Source organism: Malaya genurostris, chromosome 3 (genome assembly GCF_030247185.1).
Source record: "Malaya genurostris strain Urasoe2022 chromosome 3, Malgen_1.1, whole genome shotgun sequence".
In the NCBI taxonomy this organism is placed as follows: domain Eukaryota; kingdom Metazoa; phylum Arthropoda; class Insecta; order Diptera; family Culicidae; genus Malaya; species Malaya genurostris.
Window position 1 is genome coordinate 261,878,713 of NC_080572.1, and position 24,199 is coordinate 261,902,911.

The 24,199-nt window shown below is 37.3% G+C and overlaps 1 protein-coding gene across 25 annotated transcripts in view; it reads left to right on the forward strand.

The window, feature by feature from the left end:
* Positions 1-24,199, forward strand: part of LOC131438950 (potassium voltage-gated channel subfamily KQT member 1) — an 892,435-nt gene that overhangs the window by 282,955 nt on the left and 585,281 nt on the right. The window contains exons 1-2 of one of the 25 annotated variants that reach the window (XM_058609390.1): positions 909-1,930; positions 2,170-3,118. The exons of 20 other annotated variants lie outside the window; for them this stretch is intronic. The gene's annotated coding sequence lies outside the window, so the exon portion shown is untranslated. Of the gene's footprint in view, positions 1-908; positions 3,119-24,199 lie in introns of those variants that run through there. 4 more of the 25 variants (XM_058609391.1, XM_058609393.1, XM_058609389.1 and 1 more) reach the window with 4 other exon arrangements.

Below are 24,199 nucleotides of genomic sequence, written 5' to 3' on the forward strand. Positions count from 1 at the left end.
CACATTGCTGAACGCCGCCTACAAGGTACTCTCCCAACTCCTTTGCCGTCGTCTATCACCAATAGCTAAGGAATTCGTAGGGTCGTACAAAGCGGGATTTACTGGAGCCACATATTCGCGATAAGACAAGTTCTGACATTTCACTTCGGGGTGCACGCTAAACGCAAACTATTAAACATGACTGAACTAATAGCCTTTTCCGTCACGAGATGGTGTTACTGTGATGTCTTTTTCGATTTGTATTGACTTCGTTAAAGTGATCCATATTGATGTATAATATATTTGATTCAATACAATTGAGAAAGGGGCCGCTACAGCCAAGCCTGTCGAGCTTTGCAATTGCAATTTGATGATTTGATGATTAAGCAATAAAATCTGTATAGATGGCATTAACTTGATGTTGCGCTTGCATAGACATTTATGAGCATCCATAAAGATGTAAATTTTTCTTAGTGTGTGAAGCTTACATTGATAAATACGCAAAATTAAAGTTGACATGTTCGTAGATGTAATATTGTGTCATCGCCGAAGAAATTACGGCATACTGGAATTTACGTCAAGCGTAAATTTCATTTTTTTCTAAGAGTGTATTTTTTTTTCGTCGTTGACTCTTTAGTACAGAGTGATTCAAGCTTTGTCATCTGTTGAGCTGATCAAGATGAGATTTTATGTTTCAATAATTTGAACAACTATGCTAAGCTATGAACAACTAAACTTAAGAACGGAAAATAAAACAAGCAAAGAATTAAATCACGATTCCTACAACAGGTACGGTGAGAATTTAACACATTGAAAAGCAAACATAAACGAACAGCTTTCGATTTTGTTTTTCGAGTCAGTAAGAACATTTATCCAAAGAGCGCGACATCCACACACATTCTGGCAGCCCGATGATATCCGCTCGCGAGAATGGACCGAGTGACGAACTCACTCTTTTCGAGAGGGCATTGTGTGCTACACCATCGCGCTCGTTGTTCCGGTTTTTATCTACCTCGCTCCCGACGTCTGCCCACTTGCGCACAGCACGGTACGGCTAACCGCGACCCAGTCGATATCCGAAACTCACCACGGCACTATGTCTCGTCGTATCATCGGTTCGGCGCGTACCGTCAGTTACGGGCAGGATTTCGCATCAACCGGACGGCGGTTGGCTGTGGAAGTGCAATGTAGATTACAGAACTTACAGTAACCAAACTTCAAACAACTGTTACTATTGTTATTCTACCAAAAAAACTGCTACTACTTCTGCTGTTACTACCGATTGTGTTACTGTATGAGAAAATTGGTCTCAATGTGTCACTTAGTCACTACTTTCTCGACAATTGTAGCGCGAAATAAGGAAGTACTGGTTTTCTCGGTACTGTCGTTGTTATGACTAACTTTCGTGAGTTTCGTTAAGTACCGTCTAACTTTATCGTTGTTGCTGCTGGACATTGTCATTGTTATTAGATTTGTTGGGTCGTGCTGGGTGTGAGATTTGAGGTCCCCGGGCCAGGATCGACAGAGACCTAAGTGGATTTTAGTTTTTTCAAGTCTCGTTTCCTGTGCAGTGAGTTGAGGATGCCAGAGTAATTCGCGTAACGAATCAAGGTAGCGAACCGTGACCTGGAGCACAGACACACCAGTTGAGAAAGTGTCCTGTTCGGCCAGTTCGATAAAGTTCCAGTTCTAGCTGCCCGCTCGGAAGGAAAACTACGCTACGAAGAATTAGCCATCGTTCGTCGTCGAGAGTTATAGAAGCGTGGAAAAATCAGCGCGTAGTGGGGCTCTCGCAAAGTGAATAATGCAATTGTCTGGTGCGATAGTTGGTGCATCGAGTTCAGTCTTGTGTCGACCCACGGCACTAGGGGAGAGTCTATAATTAACACCGGCGCATGGAAGGCCAGCAAAGTGCAGCGAATGCTAGACACCGTCGAAGTTGCGTGATGAAGTGATTGCCAAGAAAAAAAAACAGTATCGATCGCACCCAGTCTTATTGAATGCAATTGATTGTTTGCTCGTCACTGGCGCTTCGAAGCGACGGAGAAAATTCGTTTCGAGTGGCTTTTCTGGGACTTGTGATCGAATCGAAATCGACAACAATCAACACCAGATCAACCAAAGATTGAAGTGTTTGGCGGCCCAGATTGCAACCGGTTTTTCTTTTGTTCTTTATTTTTTCTTCCTTAGAGTGACCTCCGCGATTGAATGAGTAATTTGGCTGTTTTCTAAAAGTAAATGTAGTGAATTTTGCGATCGTGTCTCGGACCCGGGATGTGCTTGCTGCTCTGGCGATGATAATGATTTTGAGCCGCAGTCGTTTGAAAGTGGGACCAGAATGATTTTTTTTCTGAATGTCTGTCACAGCGAAAACGAGATCTCATCAGTCGTCACGATCAACAAGTCGTTCGTCAACGGGGCGGTTGTCTACGTGGGCCAATGCCATGACGGCCCCCGAGATCATCCTCGTCTAGCTACTGATGCTGTCTGCCTGATGGACTATCCGTGCGAAACGACGGGATGCAAAATGTAAATAAATATCGTTAAACGATTTCGCGAGATTCACCAGTGTCTTGAGTAACAACGGGGCAGAGTGAATAAAATTTAAAAAAAGCAAAAAAGAAAAAAAAATATAAATAACAAAACATAAAATTCAACAACCCCGACAAAGTGAAGTGTTTAGAAGTGCGCAAAGATTTACTACCACCTCTCAATCTCTCTCTCTCTCACTTCGGCAGGTGCTCCCGTTTAATAGTAGTATAAATATCGATCAGCTGTAATCGGCTGACTTAGTGGGTGCTTAGTTTTGCTATTTCGGCCTTTATTTCCTAGAAGTAGTCCGTAGCTGCTAGTGGCGTACGCGCAATTGTAGTGTGCATTACATATTCCAAGAAGTTCGACGTTTCAGTAGAATTCGTGCGTGTAGAATCAATTAACACGAAATTGATGGCTTCCATCTCTCGATGTTGTGGTGGTTGCTGCTCGCGGATTAATCGTTGACCTAGAGGATTCAACGACGACTAAGACGACGACGACGACGGCGACAGAAAGCCTGCAGCAAAAAAATAAACAGTAAAGGTGAAAGGCAAAGCTGCTGGAGGTGTTTTCAGTGGCAGAGGTGCCATTAGCATATCAAAAGGTAATGGCTAGAGATAGAGAGATGCCGAAGTTTGTCGATACCCGTCTCAGCTGGAGCGGGTTTGGCTCGCGTTCGTACCCCGATTGCGTGACTTATTTCGGAACTAATTTATTAATAGAATCCATCGAGGCAGCGAGGTGGTTCCAGACTATGCTGCTAGAGACTCGGAAAAACACAGTTTTCCACGGGTTGTGGTAAAAGTTAGAAGAATATTTGGCATTCAAGAGCAAACGATACTCGGAAGTTTGCTTGGGGTAGTGTTTTAATTTGGGAAAACTGTTTTTATTATTGGGATTTCTGCTAGTTTGATATTCGGATTTGAATAAAGTAAAAATGCGATAATTTATTTTATGTTTTTTTTTGTTGAAAATAAGCTATTCAATTGCAAAACATGCTTCTATATGGGCAGAATTTCAATTTTATAAATGAGCAAAATGATTCATGATTATGAAAAAAGGAAGACTTCAGAGCAACGTTATCCGATACGAATATTTTAGGAGAACGTAGAAACAAAATTTTTATTTCACTGAACTTTTCCGCATACTTTTAGATGATGCATTACTCGTAATGCATTCTGCAAAAGGCATGAGCCATTTAGATTAATTTGCCGCAAAGGTAACGCGCCTTCTAAGGTTGATGTCAGAGTGAGCGCGGAACGCGGACCGAAGCGAAACGATTCAATGCGATGTACTGTTTTCGCATCGCATTTACTCTGACAGGTTTGCTTTGATCAAATGTAATCAGCTCGCACGCGCGTCCAGACGCTTTGTATGACGCTTTCACTCTGACAGCAACCTAAGAGCAAATTCAGCAGCTAGAAGTTCTATATGGAAGATCTAAAATAGAACAGAAACTGGAACAAACGTATCCCCAGCAAGCCGTTCTATAGTTTTATTTATTCGACCAGTTCTTCTGTCAAATTATAAACTGGTCTACGATGCCGTTCTATTTTTTGTATATTTGAAACACGAGTAAAACACTGCTGGCACTGCCAGTTTTTCTTGTTATAAAATCCAGATTTAAATTTTGTAACTGGCGTAAATTATGCATCTAGAACTAAAACACTACTGAATATGCCCTAAGTGTTCTAATTTTAACTTGTCATCCAATGTGTTTTATCAAGAATGACTAGACCCTTTTCGTAACTTCAGGCTGGTTTTGCCTTTCTCTATAGAAAGGTATTAGAATTGCTGGAAAACGGACTTTCGACTCAGTTCGACGAGATCGGAAAATGTCTGTGTGTGTGTATGTATGTGTGTGTATGTGTGTGCACTTTTCGAAGATATTTGAACGCGCTCAGTTTTCTCAGAGATGGCTGAACCGATTTTAACAAACGTTTGAAAGCTACTGTCGGGCCATTGATCAAGTTCAAAGATCAAATGGCTGTGACTTTTGGTTCCAGAGATATGATGGTATAAGTGACGTAACCGACAAAACACGTTGATTTCTACCGCTCTTATATATAAGGGTGCCAATATTTTGGGATCACCTCTAACTTCGTAAAGCGCTAGTGCTCAAAAGCTTAAGCACCTCGAAAAATGTCCTCATGCAAAATTTGAGCTAAATCGGACATGCGTAAGGGGTGCTGCCCGGCGGTTAAGCACCATAGGGGGGAGTACATGAAATTTCCAAAATCGAAAATTTTTAATGCCGAAACTCTTAAAACTGCATGAAACGTCGAGATTTAGTGTCATCTCAAAAAAATTTTTTTTTTGAGAAAATCGACTATCTGGGAACAATTTAGCATCACTATTCATATACAAATAGGCAACGCAAATGTAAGCACGAGTTTTGAAAAATGATGCTGACTGTGTGACGTAAAACACTGAAGAATGCTTTTGTGAACTACTCGAATCAATCTGAATCAATTGATGTCAAAATTAGTATCCGAAATTATTTATTGAGAGTATGAAATATATTTTCATGAGACTGTTATGAAAGAAGATAAAGGCATTATCACACCACTAGGTGGATTAGGAAGGGTTGTTAGATTTCAGTTTGTATTATGAAGTAACAGTTACATTTAATCGGAAACAAAACAAACAAATAATCAAATCTATGGTTTTTGGAATTGTTACGTACAATTTTCCACGTAGTTGTTTTTGCACGGTTTCCGAAATTAACACGGTTTTGTTTTACAAGGTACGCAACCCCCGTGTAAAAAAAAAACCGTAGTGTACTTACGACATACCCTCAAATTTGAATGGATTTTCGGATTTCAAAGAACAAATTCTCAACTCACGATTAGGTTTATCACAACACAAATTTTCAATTTACATTTATTTTTTTGCGAATTTGAATATTTTCCACAAAAACGTAATGAAATAAAATTTAGAATTTGGCTAAACAACAACAGGTAAAAATCGGGAAAAAAGAATGCAACATAATGTTCCGGTTGACTGGAAATAAGTGCGCCTTCCAGAATGCAGCACAATCCGTCGAATCCACCAGAAATTCCACACCCTCGAACGATATATTTTGGCGGCAAGTGAACAAAGTGATATGAAGTTACTTTCTGCTTATTAGTAAAAATAGCATTAAATAGTTCTAATGTTTTGAAAACATGTGCACCGGTACCTCAATCCATTCGACGAGTCTCCCAAGATTTTTTTTCGTTTGGTTAATATAATGTTTGACAGTTAGTTCTCACGACAATTAGTATTTACAGGAGATCAGTAATTGGAAGATAATATTACCATACGGACACGGTTTACAGAATTCGGCAATAAAAACTTCACAGAAAAAAATTATGAATTTTACAGGTTACGTAATTCTACAACCGACACAATTCATAACAATTTCACTTGTCAAAAGACTAAATATTCCATTCCCACAGAACTTTACAGGCTTCGAGTGTAATTTGCATTCGGCTACCATTAGTTGCTATGTGGATTTATATGCATCAATAATCAATCGAGCCGATATGTGCTTCTATGGCACAGTCGATTACTGCTGTGCTTTGCGAGCTAATGTTTCTCGGTTCAAGTCGCGCGCTGTTTCTATCGATCTTTTGTTTTTTATTTCATTCGATTTCAAGCCACGTGATTTTCAAATCACATAATTTTACATGTTCTTGAATATAAATTTGAGTTAAATACGACGATCCATTTATGTGCATGTTATAAGATGTAAAATTACTAGATTTTTTCGAACTGTGTTGATAATTCAATCGTCCAGTAAAAATGTGCCTAATTTTTGTAAAATAAGATTCATGAGTCGAAATATCGGGTATTTCTAATGATTACCGGAAATTTTCGTCCAAAAACAACCGAACAACAGAATCAAATATGACGAGTGACGTTGTCATTGATACTCTCTTTTGTTTCAATGAGAGACGATAATGTTTCGTATTTCTTCGTTTGTTTTGGATGCGATTATGCACGAATGAAACAGTAAAAAGCGATGGATTCGTCAATTGTGAATAAGCAACAAATTTAAGCTTTGAATCATGTACACGCAGAGCAAGGCTCGATAATCTTTTGAGTAGAAAGAGTGAAAAATCAAACTTTACAAAATTTCAGAGTTTTAAAAGGGTGCCAAAATATTCTCTTACTACGAATAACTAGTAGGGAAGACCGGCAGTGTTCGTGATTGCCGAAAATTTGAAAGAAGCTACTATATTGCTATCTATATTGTATACTAAAATTTACAGTCTGATAATGATCGTTGCTGTGTGGAATTGACCAAGAGAGAATCGCAAGTTGACAAGTATCGCAAAAAATCGAATCGATGATTCGGCTTGATGATTCTCATACTAGATTGCAATATTTCAAAACCCTTGTGTGAAGCATTCACAGACATTTTCATACACACAACTTATACAAAGGTTATATGCACATAGCTAGAATAAGCGGCAATAGTAAAATGATTCTATCGCAATTATCAACCGCCCATACAGAATCGGATCGCGAAACGAGAATAAGCGACCGTTTGTTGATTCAGAGAGGATCCTCACAGCAGCGTGCCTACCTTTGAATCTCAGAAATGTTATCGAGAGAAATTCGCTCTCGCACTGGTGTCGATTCTATGTTAAATGAGCCATGCCGGGTTTTTGTTGTTGCGATGATGTCCGTCCCTCTTTGATGGACTTTGAAGACCGGAGCAAAATCGGACACTTCTTGAAAAGCGAGAAAAAGAACATCTATTACACCTAGGTTTTTTACTTAAGTTGGCTATACAGTTGTGTAACTTCAACCTTCAGCTACAGTTCTCAGTTTGTGAGTTGGAAAAATATGCATTAGTTTTCGTACCAAGTCGTGATGAAGTGGGCGAAGTGGCCAATCTAAAATCTAATGTTTCAGAAACCGAGTGGCTAAACCGGACACGCTATGGGGCTAAAACAATTCACACAAAACACTAAGAACGAATACAGTAGGGCGCGAAATCTCAAGGTATCTTAATAAGCGCAAATACAATGAACGTTTTACTATGTTCGAATGAATTGTATCTTGATTTTAACCTTTCGTGAGATATAATCCTGCTCGCCGGAAATATAGGTGCTGTCCCGAAACTTGGAGCCCTGTTGTCCCAAATAATTGATGTTGACTGTAGAGTTTTTTTTATTGAAGACTATTTGATTGTTTCGCTACATACAATGAACGTTTTACTTAAATTTATAGTAAATCTAGTTTTAATAAGTGATAGGAAGTAGAACAGAAATATAATTTAGTTAATTTATATCGTTTATTTATACACGATTTTAACCTAGTTTCGGCCGTTCGCTGGGTTAATAGAAAATTTAGATTTCAAATTTTAGATATGTTCCTATAATCCACTAAGAGTTTCAAATCGAAAATTATGTGTTCGGTTGAGCCCCTTATTTTTTGTCCGGCTTAGCCCTGCAAAGACAATTCATTTTCGAGACGCAATAATAATTTTATTTTAGACGTAATCGAAAGCACTCAATATTCCCTGGATTCAGCTCGAAATGATCATTTGAAAGAACTAACCAGGCCATCATTACAATGCACAGAAATCAAGTACATCCAAACCTCCGTTTTTACGTAACTCTTTTTACGAACAAAGTCCCAAATAATGTAATCTTTTTTTACAAACAAAATCCCAAATAAAGCAAATTTTTTTTCGAACCTACTTCGTAAAAAGAGGTTTTTGCATGCAATGGAAATCATTTTCGGCTCAATTATATTCCATGGAAATTACTACAATATGGATATTTTCGGAACGGGTTTGATGAGTAGTTGTCGGAAAACGATGTTTGAAGTGGTTTTGAATTCTAAGATGGCGACTTCTTGATATTCGTCACAATTGGTGTTGACATGTTTAAAATGCTTACTAAAAATAAATTGACAGACACAAAAAGACCTGTAAGTCGTGAATTGAAAAAAAAATCAAATGTCTATCAACCGTTTCTGTACAGTATTTTCTATTATAATCTTATTAAACTAGGTTACTGCATCAGATGCTTACATTTCTTCTGTTCAAACGAAATCAAAAACCATTCTCTTGATTTTGCCCACATTTTCAGAATGTCGATGACTGCTTTATCATAGTGGTTGCTTTGAAATTTATCCAGTATTTTTCAATTGGTAGAAATTCCGGGTAATGTGAAGAGTTCATTAGCTTAAACAGAAAATTAATCATCTTGACTGCAAATTACTCCGCAATCACCCTGTAGTAGTGACAGCGGGCCAAATCATACCAAAGAATGACTTTGCTCTTGTGCTGGCGGTTTTTCAGATATTCTTCTTAGGATGTTATCATCGAGGATGTGACAAATGATTCCGTTTTTAGGACCCAACTTCAAATTGACTGCCAAAGCATGGTCTTCTTCGCATGAACTTCGCGGCAAATACAAACTTGAATTCCGGCACAAGTTTCCGGCACATCCTCACATTTTGTCGCGATTTAGAACTCATAACCGGGAAGCTGCCTAAAACCGAGTTTGACGCATTTTTCGTCATTGATCAGCCTTGTGTTTTGCCAAAACACAGTCGTATAAGGGCCTTACACGTTTTTTGACCTCCAAGTTCAGCTTCATGTTCTGGTTCGAATGTTTATTGGCTTTGTACGAATTTTATTGTTCCCGGCAAGAATGTTCACACCGTTTGAAAGTTAGTGTTGTTAACTTCTGGACAGATCTTGGATCGATAGATCGGGCCTGGATTTGACGCACCTCAGCACCTTACTGCGTAGCTGACTATCCCTATTTCCAGTCTTTTTTTTGTCCACTGATTCCTTTCCACACTCAAAGTATGATTGTAGGTTTCGAGTTTTTCAAGTTTTTGTTAAAACAATCAAATTCTTGTATAGAAACATTGGGTCGAGTGAACAAAATGTAGTACAGGCGACACAGTAAAATGTAATATTGGTAAGAATAAAAACAAATTTGAACATGTCTACTTTCGAATTTTGCGAATTTATTGCATTCTAATCTATACAAAGCGAGAAAAGCTGACATAAACATACACAAAGCAAGAAACCTATGAACGGCTGCAAAAATGTTCCATTCCAATTTGTATACTCTACCATATCAGCAGACTTACGAGTAGGAATCTCTAGAGCTACTTTTCGAAAAAAAAATCGTTGCAAACACTACCGCACTCCGCTGATATAGTGAAGTATAATAATTGAAAAGGAACATTTTTTTTGCATCAGTAACTAGGTTTCTTACTTTTTGAGTGCTGATGACTGCTCAATTGAATGTTTTTACTGATTTGCTTTTAATTCTGAAACCGGTTGTGGTACCCGGATATAATTCAATAGGGGATTGTAAGACCATTAATTTGAATTCATGCCTCTGAGTCTCTGAGATAATCGAGAACACTTTATTCCTCTTTTATCGCCTATCACTTAGTTAGATCGGAACTGAACAGCTGGTTCGAATAACAGACATTTTGTTATCTCGACGAAATCAGTCGAATGGTATATGACAATGACACTTGGCCCTCCGGGTCTCGGTTTAAAAGTCTGTTTTCATAGTGATTGCATAACTTATTTATTGACCTTCGAATTTGATTAATTGATAAATAGTTCATAATTTCATATACGAATCTGAAGTTGAAATCGATTTGACTACTTCCGAGAAAATTTGGTGGCGAAATTATTGGCATTAACGTGCATCTGGCAAAACATAAAGTTGCATAATTTGTTCGTGCTGTGTACACTTGTCAAAACGGTCGCGCCATTTACTCGATCAGACTTTGACGTTATGGGACATATTCTATTATGTAAAGTTTCTTTCAAATGTAAATGTGCAAAGTCTGAGAAATTAGAATATGTTCGCATGTGTTTCACATGTGTATGAATGAACATTCGAGGCTGATTCACTCGCTGGATTTGAATTTGAGTCAATCCAGACAATGTTAACCGACCGACCGACCGACCGGCAGACCGATAGAATAGGAAAACAGCCGAAGGGAGTAGTTAAGTACCACAGAAGAAAGAAACAAAAACAGGTTTGAAATTTAAATTTTAAATAAGTCAAAGCATCAGCTGCACAGCGGTATAGCGACGCGTTCTCGTTATGAACTGGATCAATAATTCTCGTTTAGCCAAAGTGAAGAAGTGTTAGATTAGTACGAACTTTTGGCAATTTGAAAACTAACGCGGTTGGAGTCGATTGGAATTTTCGAAAGTTTTGTTATTGTTATCCGTGAAGGAATGTTATACAATTATAAAACCGCATGTATTTACTACGTTAAATTCGTAAAATTTTAATCAACATCAAATTATAGAATTTGACATAAGTTTTAAAATTGATATTATTGAAGTGACAAAACTGTCCCATACATTATTTCTAAACAGTTATTTATTACTGGAAAACTTCTAAACCACTTATTCTTGATATGTTGATCGATTAAAAAATTAAAATATGTTATTAGTTTTTTCTGTAATCAGTAACCTAGTAACATTGGATTTCTTTTGAATATTAAGTCATTAGTGTGATCATATGTATTTGTCTGAGAGCGTTTGGGCATAATAGGAAAATAAACGTATCTTGCTGAAATTTTTGTTCCTCGAAAATTGTGGCACGGAAGCATTGCAGCCGATTACATTATATAAATTGACTAAAACGTGTGAATATTTCAGACATAGTTTGAACAGTGTGAATTCATGTAGGTATCAGTAATTACAGATTATCACAATGTCCTTTCGGCAATTTTAAATGGACAAGTATATCAGTAATATTAACAAATGAGTTCTCAAGTGAGAACAATAAAAATGTGATTTTTTAATCAACTTGCAACCGTTTGAAAGTATGTAATAATCACTAAAAGCAGTTCCGGTTCGAATAGTAAATGGTAAACGACCCTTACCTAGAATGTCGAGTCTTGGTTGATGGATTGGAAGATTACGAACGTCTTATTCGATATTTGTCCGAGAAACTTCCTAAATTTTATTCGTATGATATAAAATCAGACAGACCCTTCAAGGCTGTCTTGAAAGGCTTATCAAATGTTCAAAGAACTGATGAAATTTTACTCCTTCCCAAGTAACATATGAAAAAAGAGCGAATGGTACTTCTAAACCACGCTATGGAATTTCCAATGTACTTAACCTAATACACTTCAATCGAAGTGATGTAAACAATTTGAAAACTTTAAAAAAAGCACCTTTCATTTTCCACATCAAAATTCATTGGGAACATTATAAACGGAAATTATCATATGGATATACGGTGTTTGAATTGGAGCTACCACGTTTGGCATAACGCCGTTTGGCATAACGCCGTTTGGCATAACGCCGTTTGGCATAACGCCGTTTGGCATAACGCCGTTTGGCATAATAATTATTTGGCAAAATGGCTATTTGGCATAATGGTCATTTGGCATAATGGTCATTTGGCATAACAGTCATTTGGCATAACAGATGAACATGCTGCTTAATGGAAATTGTTTTTATTTACTGAAATTTTGTAAGGTCTAATGCGGCTACGCCTCATCGTTTTTAATGACCTGCTGTCCGACCTCGCTGCCGTTCGTTCGGACCTAACTGAGGGATAGATCCTAGCTTTGGGTAATCCGGGCAAACGCCCACGACTAGACAGAGGTGATTTCTGCGGGGGCGCTGCCGATGGCCAGTTCACACATTTCGTTCGAGTTTTCCTTGCAAAACATCATTCTGTCGAACAATAAACGAAAATTTACATTAGATTAAAATATTACGAATCCAATTATTATTATGACAAATGGCATTATGTCAAATGACCATTATGCCAAATGGCCATTAGGCCAAACGGCGTTATGCCAAACGGTATTATGCCAAATGACCTTATGCCAAACGGGCCGCCCCCGTTTGAATTGTGGTAAATCGCATTCGAACGACGTTTGTCCAATGAATGAAACCACTGATAAATTTCCATGTTCTTATTGTGATGGAAATCATGAATCTAATTATTTGAAATGTCCTGTCAGGGAAAAAATTCTACCTACCAGTGTTCTTTCAATGCCATTCGCTTTAAACGAAGTCGATTTAGGCGATATAACGGAAAATAAAATGATCCACGTACTAGATCAGCTGTTTTTGAATTCGACTTCATCATTTTAAATTGGAATGTTCGATCTTTAAAATCGAGTGAAGATGAATTTTATAATTTTCGCAAAGTTCACAAAATTAATATTGCCATTGTGACAAAAACGTTTCTTAAACCAAATGTCAAATTGAAAAGTAATCCACATAATGTTGGTCATCGATTTGACAGGTTTACTGGAATTGGTGATGGAGTTGCCATTTTTGTCCAACGGGAAATTAAACATCGAATTTTACCTTCTTTCAATAATAAAGTTATTGAAAGCTTGGGAATCGAAATTTAATTCATCGCTGGAGCATATTTGCCAATTCAAGTGTTGAACAATTGAATTTCTTTAAAGACAATTTGCAAAAACTCATTAAATTCCGTACAGACTTCTTGGCGACCAGTTTTGACACTTTTTTCCAATCTTTTTCGAACTGTTGAATGGTTTCGGCTGCCGAGACATGTTTCCTAAAATGTGCCTTCGTTAATGCCCAAAATTCCTCAATTGGTCGAAGTTGAGGGCAATTTGGTGGATTCATGTCTTTTGGGATGAAAGTGATATTTTTGGTAGTATACCATTCTACCGTTGATTTCGAGTAGTGGCAAGAAGCAAGACCTGGCCAGAAGACAACAGGATCCTTGTGGCTTCGAATCATGGGTAAAAGTCGTTTTTGTAAACATTCCTTGATGTATATTTCGGTGATGAAGGGTTTCGAAATCTTACTGCAGCTACAAATTGCTTGCAGACCATAGCTTTCTTACCAAATTCGTCGACTTTAATCGATGTCTCGGACTGGTTTAACACTTTCCCTTCTCGCACCGTATAATATTGTGGTCCCGGCAAGGATTTGTAATCGAGTTTCACGTAGGTTTCGTCGTCCATGATTATGCAGTTCAAATTTCCAGCAAGAACCGTATTGTACAGCTTTCGAACCCTCGGCCTGATCGATGCTTCTTGTTTCGGACTACGTTTTGGTTGTTTCTGCTTTCTTATAGGTTCGAAGATTCAAACATACTTTAGCACGAAGAACTTTCGACTTTGAAGTGTTCACTTTTTTTGGCCTCATCCCGAACTGAAACCTCCTTCTTTTGCTCGTACGTCTTCGGTATACGTTTTTCCAACTGAGGGTTAGCAGGACCTTTTTTAGACCCGTTTTTGGTACCCGTTTTGGTACACAATTTTTCGACTTTGTTCTGCTGAAAGTCCATACATTTCGAAACAAACTAATGAAAACGAATAAACAACTGCACAAGTGGTTAGAGAAGAGTGTAAACAACAGGACGCAGTTATAAAAATTGACAAATTCTGAAGCATTGCAAAATGGTAGCGGTTTTTGGTTGCGTCCATACTTTCTGGGACAGTCTTTGGGTGGATTAAAAAAGGTTTTGTTTGTGTTATGAACTGGCAAAATCGAAACAAAATAGGATGAAAATGGTCACTAGACTCGGTCTGAGTAGTAAATTTCTTAAGTTTATGTATCTCAACACAACTTTCGAATACTTACCAGCAAAATAGTACAAAAATCTCCAAATCTATCAAGAATCGATTATCCCAATGTACCGTAATTTCTAAATATGTCTACAACTCATTCGGCATCGACAGCACGACAGCAAGATGAGCGAAGATTCCCAACCATCGAATGATTTGGACAGATGATGAGCTTACTAGCACAAATTACGCAACAAAATGTTCAAACAAAGCTCACCCTGATTTAGTGCTCAATTGGCAACATTTTTACATGCGTGAATTGCTTCCCTGAGCCAGGCAATGAAATGGATTATGTGTGAAACGTTTTTTATTCACTTGAATTTTGGTCTTTACTCAAAGGCAATTTCATTTTATTTCACATTTTTTCCGATTATTTTTCATATTTCTATGATAAAATCAGTCATTTTCAGATGCAAAATGTCAATAAGGATACAAAATTTCATTTTTACACAATATTCAGTCATATGTGATTGTTTTCTGATCAAGGATGGCTTTTATCGTATCAAAGAACGTTCACTGGCAACTCTTCAACGATTGAATCAGTGCCATCAAAGAGAAACGGAAATCATCGCAACAACAAAAACCCGGCATGGCTCATTTAACATAGAATCGACACCAGTGCGAGAGCGAATTTCTCTCGATGACATTTCTGAGAATCAAAGGTTAGCACGCTGCTGTGGGGATCCTCTCTGAAGCAACAAACGATCGCTTATTCTCGTTTCGCGATCCGATTCTATACAGGCAGTTGATAATTGCGATAGAATCATTTTAATATTGCCGCTTATTCTAACTATGTGCATATAATCTTTGTATAAGCTGTATCTATGAAAATAGCTGTAAATGCTCCACACAAGGGTTTTGAAATATTGCAACCTAGTATGAGAATCATCAAGTTGAATCATCGATTCGATTTTCTGCGATAATTGTCAACTTGCGATTCTCTCTTGGGAAATTTCACACAGCAACGATCATTATCAGACTGTAAATATTTTTTAAGGGCGTGAAATACTCAGAGTATGAAGTGAAGCGAAGAAATGTAGCAAAATTCTCTCAAGATTCATGCATTGAGAGACTCGAGTTCTTGTAGCATCTTCTACCGGATTGAAAATGTTGTATAATATAGATAGCAATATAGCAGCTTCTGTCAAATTTTCGGCAATCACCAACACTGTTCCTGATAGGCACAAAGAGAAAGGCACCCTCACACCAGTAGGTGGATTAGAACAGGTTTTTTTGAATTTTTTTCTGCTCCGGGCTCAAGTTCGGTCGATACGGCCGATAAGTCCGGTTTCTTTTCGGTCGATACGGCATGGTTTACTTGTCGTTAAGCGCGACTAACTACGTCATGTTTTCAATGTGTTCAGAATGTTTTGTTCTTACTGTAATCACACGTGATAACATGATATATCTCCATCTATTATCATTTCTTCGTAAGATTAGACGCGATATGAATATTTGAGGCTATGATGAAGGCTGTCACCTCGTCTGCTAGGAGCTTCAATCTCGAAGCTTTGTTTTCCATTCGCCGGTCAGTCGCCGCAAATGTGGAATGCGATTTTTGATTGTCCCAGCCAAAATAGTGACACTTCGCACAACAGCGGGACGCAGTCAGACGGTTGCGAAATTAAGCAAAACAACTACTCAGAAAAAAAAACAAAAGAAATGTAAACCGAAAAGTTTATTTATAACCAACAGCTTCGTCGTCACGGGTTTTGTTTCGTTCATATTAATAGCCACATGTTGCTTGAAAGCACCCAACGCTACACACACACACGCGCGCAGTACCAGTACTAGTACTAGGACACAGCACTGCCATCCGGCTGCTGCATTCGATGCAACTGTTGGCAGTTTTTACCGTGCAGCTTACATCCTGACGTGTGCACTTTTTAGCACGTCGTTAAAAATTAAGTTCAACTGTTCACGCCACTGAGGGCCGCACACATGCGGGATCCCACTACTGGGAAAAATGGGAGCGTGTCCCGCGTGCGACTGTCGGTGCTGGGACACGGAAAATGAAATGAATTACCGTAATTCCATTTATATAGGTGCATTATAACGCCACTAACAACTCGTTTGAAAATGAAATTAGGAATTTTACTTTAAATGGCATCCTCATCTCCGGTCAGAGGTGGGGGCGGGTATTTGCTTTCATAATTGTTCTTGATTATACTAATCTAGGCGTAGATGAATGGGTTACTAGGCGATTAACTCTTCCGTGACAGTTGGAAGTTACATTAAAAAAGTGTGCCATCAAAGCATTGAGGAAAGGGATTTATGAGGAGTTAAACGGATTTTAATTTTTTATTGTTATAATTAATTATTATGCACTTAAACCCAAAGTTGTGTGTGATTTTTTTTTATTATATTCACCCAGAAAAGTACAACAGCATTTACTAGAATAAGGTGCATTTATTTCTAGAATAATAACTCCGAGTCTCGGAGGGACAAGTTTTTTACGACCGTATTTTCGAGAACGAGTTAATTTTCTCGTTTCTTCTTTAATTAATCATCGAATATTAATTTTGTGATATTCAGTTGCAAAAAAAAAAACACGAAAATGACGATATGCGAGAATAAAAATAAGATCGAACTTTTTCAATTCCAACGCACACAACATTGAAGATTAGTTCTGTCGTCGGGAAACAAGTTTTACTCGTTTTTTTTGTGAAGCGACCTTTATCTTTGTTGTTATACTTTTGATCGCGTTTAGTGGAAGGCAGAAAAAATCAATTATGAGAATACGAACCGTTCCTTGAAAAGATGTGACTGTTTCGGGTTGGCATGTTATCGAAACCCGCGGTGGTAGAATAATGAGAAAGAGAGGGTACGCACGAACAAGGGGTTCTGTAACTCTACCAGAGCTAATAAAAGTCATTTTCATTGATTTAAAATAGACAAAAATGACGAAAAATAAATATCATACTCAGCTCCGCTTGCAAATTATGAGAATCCTTGTCCAGTCAGCAACAAAAGCGGAACAATAGTTTCTAATAGTTTCTTCGTTTCAGTCATTTTCTGTTTTCGGTGAAAATCCTATACAGTATTATATTCAACCGAAGCTTCCAGAATCAATAACGACAAAAAAACCTGTTTTAACCCACCTATTGGTGTAATGATGCCTTTCTCTGCCTGGACTTAATCTAACAAACTCTACAAATCCTGTTTACGCTGTAGTTCCGGAACCCGAAATAGTATCCGCAACAAATTTAGGAATTCCGTATGAAACTTTAAGACTTTTCCTTTGAACCTATAAGTTGTGAAAAACGATTGTGCCATCTTTAAGAAAGTTAGGTGATTTGCAGCTTTTAATCACTATTTCAAATTCTTTCGAAACCGGATTCAGATGACCGGAATAGCCGAAGTTGGTTCGTTTGCCAGCAACAAATATGATCTACAAAATGGAACAGTTTTGAATCCATTCAAAAGTAGACTTACTATATCATGCTCTATTTCGATTAAACCAATTAAATGAAATTTAGTAAACGAAATGAATTTGCGTTTATTTTACTTTTGCATATGTAAGTCAAACTAAACAGCATGAATCAGCAGCATAAAACATGTAGAAGGATTATTATTATTATTATTGTTATTATTGATATCACTACACCACCGGCACGGTATTACTCCACTACCGACTGTGAAAATTTAATATTTTTTCTAAAAAAATCACTTCATTGACATTCTTATATTCATTCGGTCGCACTTATCATAAAATAGCTAATCAATCAATTTATCAATCGCAGCACCGTCTTTTACCAATATCACACACTAGTAGCAGACATCCGTAACCGTTTCGTTTTCTTTATAGTGTGTACGAAATAGAACAAAGCACGCATCGTTCGTGTTGTGTTTTCCTCTTCCACGTTGCACGTACCGGTGTGGTATTGTGATTCTACATACATGGCGGTTTGGAAACATTGACACTCATCACCATATAACTGCGGAACTGAAAGTCGGATCTGGATGAAATTTCACAGTGGCTTTTGAGACAATGTGAGTTTTAATTTAAACCAAGATTTGTGAAAATCAATTCAAGCATCGCTGAGAAATTGAAGTGAGTGCTATTTTTGGAGTTTTTTTTCACTACTTTCGGTGCTTCCAGAACAGGAAAAAGGGAGACCAGTAGTGCCGAATTAAGTTTTTATGCCAACAAACTAACAAGCTCTGCAAAGTATAAGAATTTATCAGACAATTTAATGGGATTTGTACCTGTTTTTGATCATCGTTAGTAGAAAAATACTCATGAAATTGATAATTTTTCACTTATCGCGCTTTAATTCCGGAACCGGATGTCGGGTCCGGATATAACTTTCTAGAGATTTTTAGAAAACTATAAGACATTTCATTTGAATGTTAGATTGTGAAAATCGGTTAAGCCGTGTCAGAGAAAATTGAATGCATATTTTTTCTCCAGAAGTCAGATCGAAATGAAATTCAATGGCTATGGGACCATGAGAACATTCATTTGAATCCAAGTTTTTGAAAATCGATTCATCCATCTCCGATAAAAATGAGTGCATATTTTTGTTACGTACATACACACATACACACAAAAGGACGAATACACGCACACAGACATTTACTCAGTTCGTCGAACTGAGTTGAATGGTATATAACATTCGGCCCTCCGGGCCTCGGTTGAAAAGTCGGTTTTCACAGTGATTGCGTAGCCTTTCTATATGAAAAAGGCAAAACGATTCACATTTGTTTTACCATTTGACGTTTGCAGGGGTAAATGGGGTAAAACGTCCCCGCCGATGTTTCTATATAAAAAAATGGATTTCGGACAGCTTCCTGGCCAAAACTTCTACATGACGATGTCATGAGGAGATGTTCCTGCGAAGTTTAGGTTTGCTTTTATGGACAAATTTACCAAAAAAACTGATGATTTGGCAAGGTATATGCAACTGCGGAGAAAAGACCAAAGTGTTCATGATGAATGAGACGATGGACTCGAAGCTGTACAATGAAGAATGCCTCGAAAACCGCGTACCACCTTTCATTATTCCCCATAAAGGTTCCGTGAAGTTTTGGCCAGTTTTGGCGAGTTACCACTACAGCCGGGAAGTCATCCAGTGTAACCGCGATAATAACATAGATTTAACCGATAAAAACTTTAATCTTCCCAACTTTCCGGAGTTCCGGCCCATGGAGAGATTCTGGGCAGTAATGAAGCGGAAGCTTAAGAAAAGTGGGAAAACGGCTCGGGACGCGACCAAAATGTGGAACAAATGTGCGAAGGTAGTTGACTTCGCAGGTTCGGATACAGATGATTTTATTATTACGGATTCTAAATGAACATAAGCTAAGCAGCGAAAAAACAATTGTGGAACTTTTGGTTGCTTGGGAAGATGTCATACAATCTCAAGAATTCTATTCCGATTAATCTCCCGGGGCTAGAATTACAGAAGAACTGCAATTTCTTTAAAATTTGTTCATAAATTACTCTAATTTGTAGATGTGGTGAACACTTCAAAATGGAACACAATTAAGTTTATTCGAGACGAATTTCACAGACATACACGGAACGACCGAAGTTAGCTCTGCGCTTAATTCGTATTACTGTTTTTGAATTAGTTGATTTTAACAACAAAATTTTCAAAATAAATAACTATAATTAGTTAAAATTGAGAATTTACTTTGCTGAAAAATACTCTTATTTTTAGAGAATGTGTTTAGTTGGTGAATATACTGGACACAAACCAGCATTATTTCAATCCAACATGAAATTCTCATTGACAACTAATTTTGTTATTCAAATCAGAAAATTTGTTCCTATTTTTCTATAACCATCATTGCTGAAGGACAGCACAAAGAAAACAAAAATGAAATTGGTCTTATTAACAAGTTTATTAGCCAAAAACTCATGAGAAGTGTCAAAGCAAGACAATCCATTAAAAAGCTAAAAAGGACTGTCTTGTTGAAACTGCTTGCAAATTGTTCAGATGTTTTTCGCATGTGCTACGATATATCCATATATAAATTTCTTAACCGATATGTAAAAATGACGTGAACTCTTAGTGGAAAGTGTATTTATTCAGAATTTTTGCGTATTTGAAGCGATTGTGCGTAATAATGTTTTTACGTGGAACAGTGAAGTGAGTTTCGAATGTTGCACTCTAATTTTATATGTCAAATGGTGTTTTTTTTGTATCTTCCAACCTTCCGAGTCACGCCGTCCGGTGTACTACTTGTATTCGGTTTTTATTTTTCGAGTGCTCAAAGATTTCAGTGAAAGAGTCGATTTCGCGAAGTCGAATGAAAAAAAAAGCGATTTAGAGGAAAAATTTTCAAAAAGAAGTATATATTTCGCTTATGTCTTTTTCTCCAATACAACATCGTGTTTATACCTGCCAGTATAGAAAAGACTACCGCGACTGAAATTTTTTTCGGTAGTGGTTTGCCATCTAGTGGCTAGTAGTCATTACGGTGTTAACGTTTTTTTCGGTAACAGAGCGCCATATAGCTGCAAATTGCAGAAACCAATTCAACCATTTATGTTGGTTGAAAATAACGTTTTATTTCTCTAATTCAACTAAAAAAGTAGTTGAATGGAAATGAAAAGTGCCTCAGCTAAGAAATGACAGCACGTTTAATTGTTAAATCCAACTAAAAAAATAGCCATTTCAACAAATATTTTATTATTATTAAGGAAATTAGAATTAAAAAATCTAAATTAGCAAAAGTAAGATTTTTAGAGTTGTCTCAAAAAATAACTAACTAAAATCAGAAAATCAACTAATTTTTTCGCCATAATACTGATTTCGGTCTTTCCGTGTAGATTGAAATGAAAGGTATTATGGTCTCATATGGCACTCCTAATTTTTATCTGTACTAAAAATATATCTTTGGAATGCAAAAAACGTAAGAAAAATTATCTAAATAAGACAAATCCAATTCATGAACCGTTCTAGTTGTGGGCATAAGGAACTGGCTTCAGCTATCCCTAGATTCCGGTTCCGGAAGTACCAGAAATAATAATCATACTCCAGAACGTAGCAAATTCGTTTTTCTCAGAGATGTCTAAACCGATTTCCTTAAACTCAAATTGAAATGAAAGTTTTAATGGTGTCGTATGAAAGTGATTTTCATCCGAGTACGACTTCCGGTTCCGGAATTTAAGGTTGATAAGTGCTTCAAATTTCAAAGCGCAAAAAAATAAAAACGTGAAAAATGGGCTCACTTTCAAGTGTATAAGTTGAGGGCCAAACTAACTTTTTCCACTAAAAAAACAAGAACACTGCGATGTTATACACTGATGTCTGTTTGAACATGTTTTTTACACGAATTTCCGAAGATGTGCGGTTTTTTTACGCGAATTTTCCAAGTAATCCGGTTTCCTTGTTTTGTCTTAGAAATGCATGAAACATAGAGATCTGGTGTTATCCCGAAATTTCTTTTAAGTCAACTCTCTGACACTTAAAATTTTTTCTATTTTTGTCAAATAAATATTTATTTGAGATTTACGGTTTTTTTACGCGGTACGTGACTTCAGTGCATATGAGAATATAAAAGGGGAACCGTCTCAAACTAAGTGGATTAAATTAATTTAATTTAACTAAAAATGTAATTTTTTTTTGCACTGAAAATCTGAACTCAAAATATGCGTTGCATTGGAAGAGCGTGTAGACGAAAATCAAGTAAACCTTCTCGCTGTACAAGAAACCTACAGCGCTATGGTGAGAAATGAGAGTACTTTATGCCTACTGTGTACTAGTTTTGTTGAATGCGCAATCAACTTTATATTTACAATTTAGGAGTATCTCCGCACACTTGTGACACTCTCACTAATGTCGTAATTTTTTCTGCTGATTGACCAATAAGAATTTCTTCGAAAATGGTATTTTTGAATTGATATCATTCCAACTCAGATTGAATATCTCAACAACTAGGTCAGTCACCATTACCAGCTGCCTCAGTCACCATCGTTCCCTGGAAACGATGAAAGAAAATAAAAAGCGGAAATGTTGGTGGTTCACCTACTTCACGGAAAGACGCTGACTCATCAAACTCTTTCCGTAAGTGTGGCGGAGTTGATGTTTTTAACAAAATTATGTTCTACTCGATTTTGAGTAAGCGATACGATCGTAAAATTTGATTTGTTATCTAATTGAGCACTTTGCAATGATATGAAAAAAAAGCCGAAAGGGCTTCAATATCTTCCCACTGAACTGCTACAAACAACCCGGAAAAAAGCTCGGAGTGATACATTTTCGTTCGAAGAATTTGCTTTTAAAATTAGGCCCCATCATTTCGGCAGGTGTTAGAATATAAAAGATACAATCTTCAAGCGGAAAAAACATCCGCGTTCAAAAAACATGATATAAATGAAAGAAATAAATTTAAAAAAAAAATAAAATAATTAAAAAAACTAAGCTTTTATGCTTACTATGACATCGGTGTTAGCAGCTGATAGAACTGCTTCAATTCAAGGTACTCGAACATTATTGTGCGGAAAAATCCTCCAGAATCGAACTGAGCACTACATCAGTCAACTTGGAAAATATAATTTCAAATCATTTTCAAAGGTCACAAAGAATATTGAATGAAAATCTCATACCATTTTGACATCTACCGTCTTTTGAAATACTGGAGTAATTCATTTCACATCATTTGGCACAAAAGGTAGGTTGCCCTTTGCACACCTAGGGGAACATCCATTCATTCGACAGCCAGTGAATATTACATGGATGCTTTTTCAACGGTAAACATTTGCGACGGAGACGTTTGATAGTTTGTGCGCTACGCTGTCGAGGGTTGTTTATGTTTATCCGTCAGCTCTTAAAAGACGGAACTCTGCGGGACGGACGAAAATACTGGGTAGTTCCTATATCGCACATGTTGCTTCGGCAAAAGATTTTCCAAGGCGTCATCACACTTCGCTGCTATTCGCTCCCCAAGGGGTTTCTGTAGTGAGTGCTACTTCAGCATGGGTGGGTCTGGCATTAAGGAAGCTTGTAAGCGGAAATATCTTTGCCACATAACGCTTGTGATGACGAAAGGAATGTTAGGGTGTTTTGCCAAGTTCTCCGCATACCACTTTGATCGTTACATTCGGAAAAAAGAAAATGCTTTATCTATAATTTCCTTGCAACATATCATAATAAAAGAGAAACTGCATTACTCGCATCACAATTCCTAGTTCCAATCAAAAGATTTTTTTCGACATTTGTCCAACTTTGCACTATCCTAATACTCCGAGTTTCTCCGGCAATCGAAGCACATATTGGGAGCATAAGCATGAATCACTTGGGGTTTCATAGATAGATGATGCAAAAGTGCCGCCGAAGGCAGAGTGTCAGTTTGCTGGCACGTTATTGATGTGTCGGCGTTAAGTATCTTTGTACGACGATTTTACGGCACAGAGGAAGCTAAGGACGATGCTCTGTAAAAATATGATACCAGTAATCGATATGGGACAAATCATTATATATCAACAGGATACTATCTTGTGTTATTGGAGAAAAATTTGCTCCATAACATGGAACAACTTGTTACTCAGGCAAATCCGAATAAAAGACAATAGTATAGGATTGCTATTCTTTCTTGCATTCAGAAGCTCTTTGAAGCTATCGTTAATGACAAACTGTTTAGTCAAATAAAAAATAGAATTACTCACATGCAACATGGATTTTTCAAAGGACGTTCCATTACTACTAATTTGCTTGAATTCGTCCACTATACCCTGACCGCTATGGACAAGGGAAATTACATTGAAGCTCTTTATACAGATTTCAGCAAAGCATTCGATCGTGTTGACATACCCATGCTTATGTTCAAATTACAGAAATTGGGAATCTTACCAGGTCTTCTTAAATGGTTGGAATCTTATCTAACAAATCGTCAACAAATTGTAAAATTTAAGGGTAAAAAGTCGAGCCCATTCACGTCAGTTCCGGGGTCCCCCAGAGATCTCATTTAGGTCCTCTTTTATTTATCTTGTTTGTAAACGACATTTCCTTTCTTTTAAAAAAAATAAAAATTCTAATATACGCAGACGATATAAAACTATTTTTAGAAATAGAGAAAAGTGAGGATGCCAAGGTTTATCAAGAAGAAATTCTTTCTTTTTATACATGGTGTAACAAAAGTCTTCTTCAACTAAATGTGAAAAAAT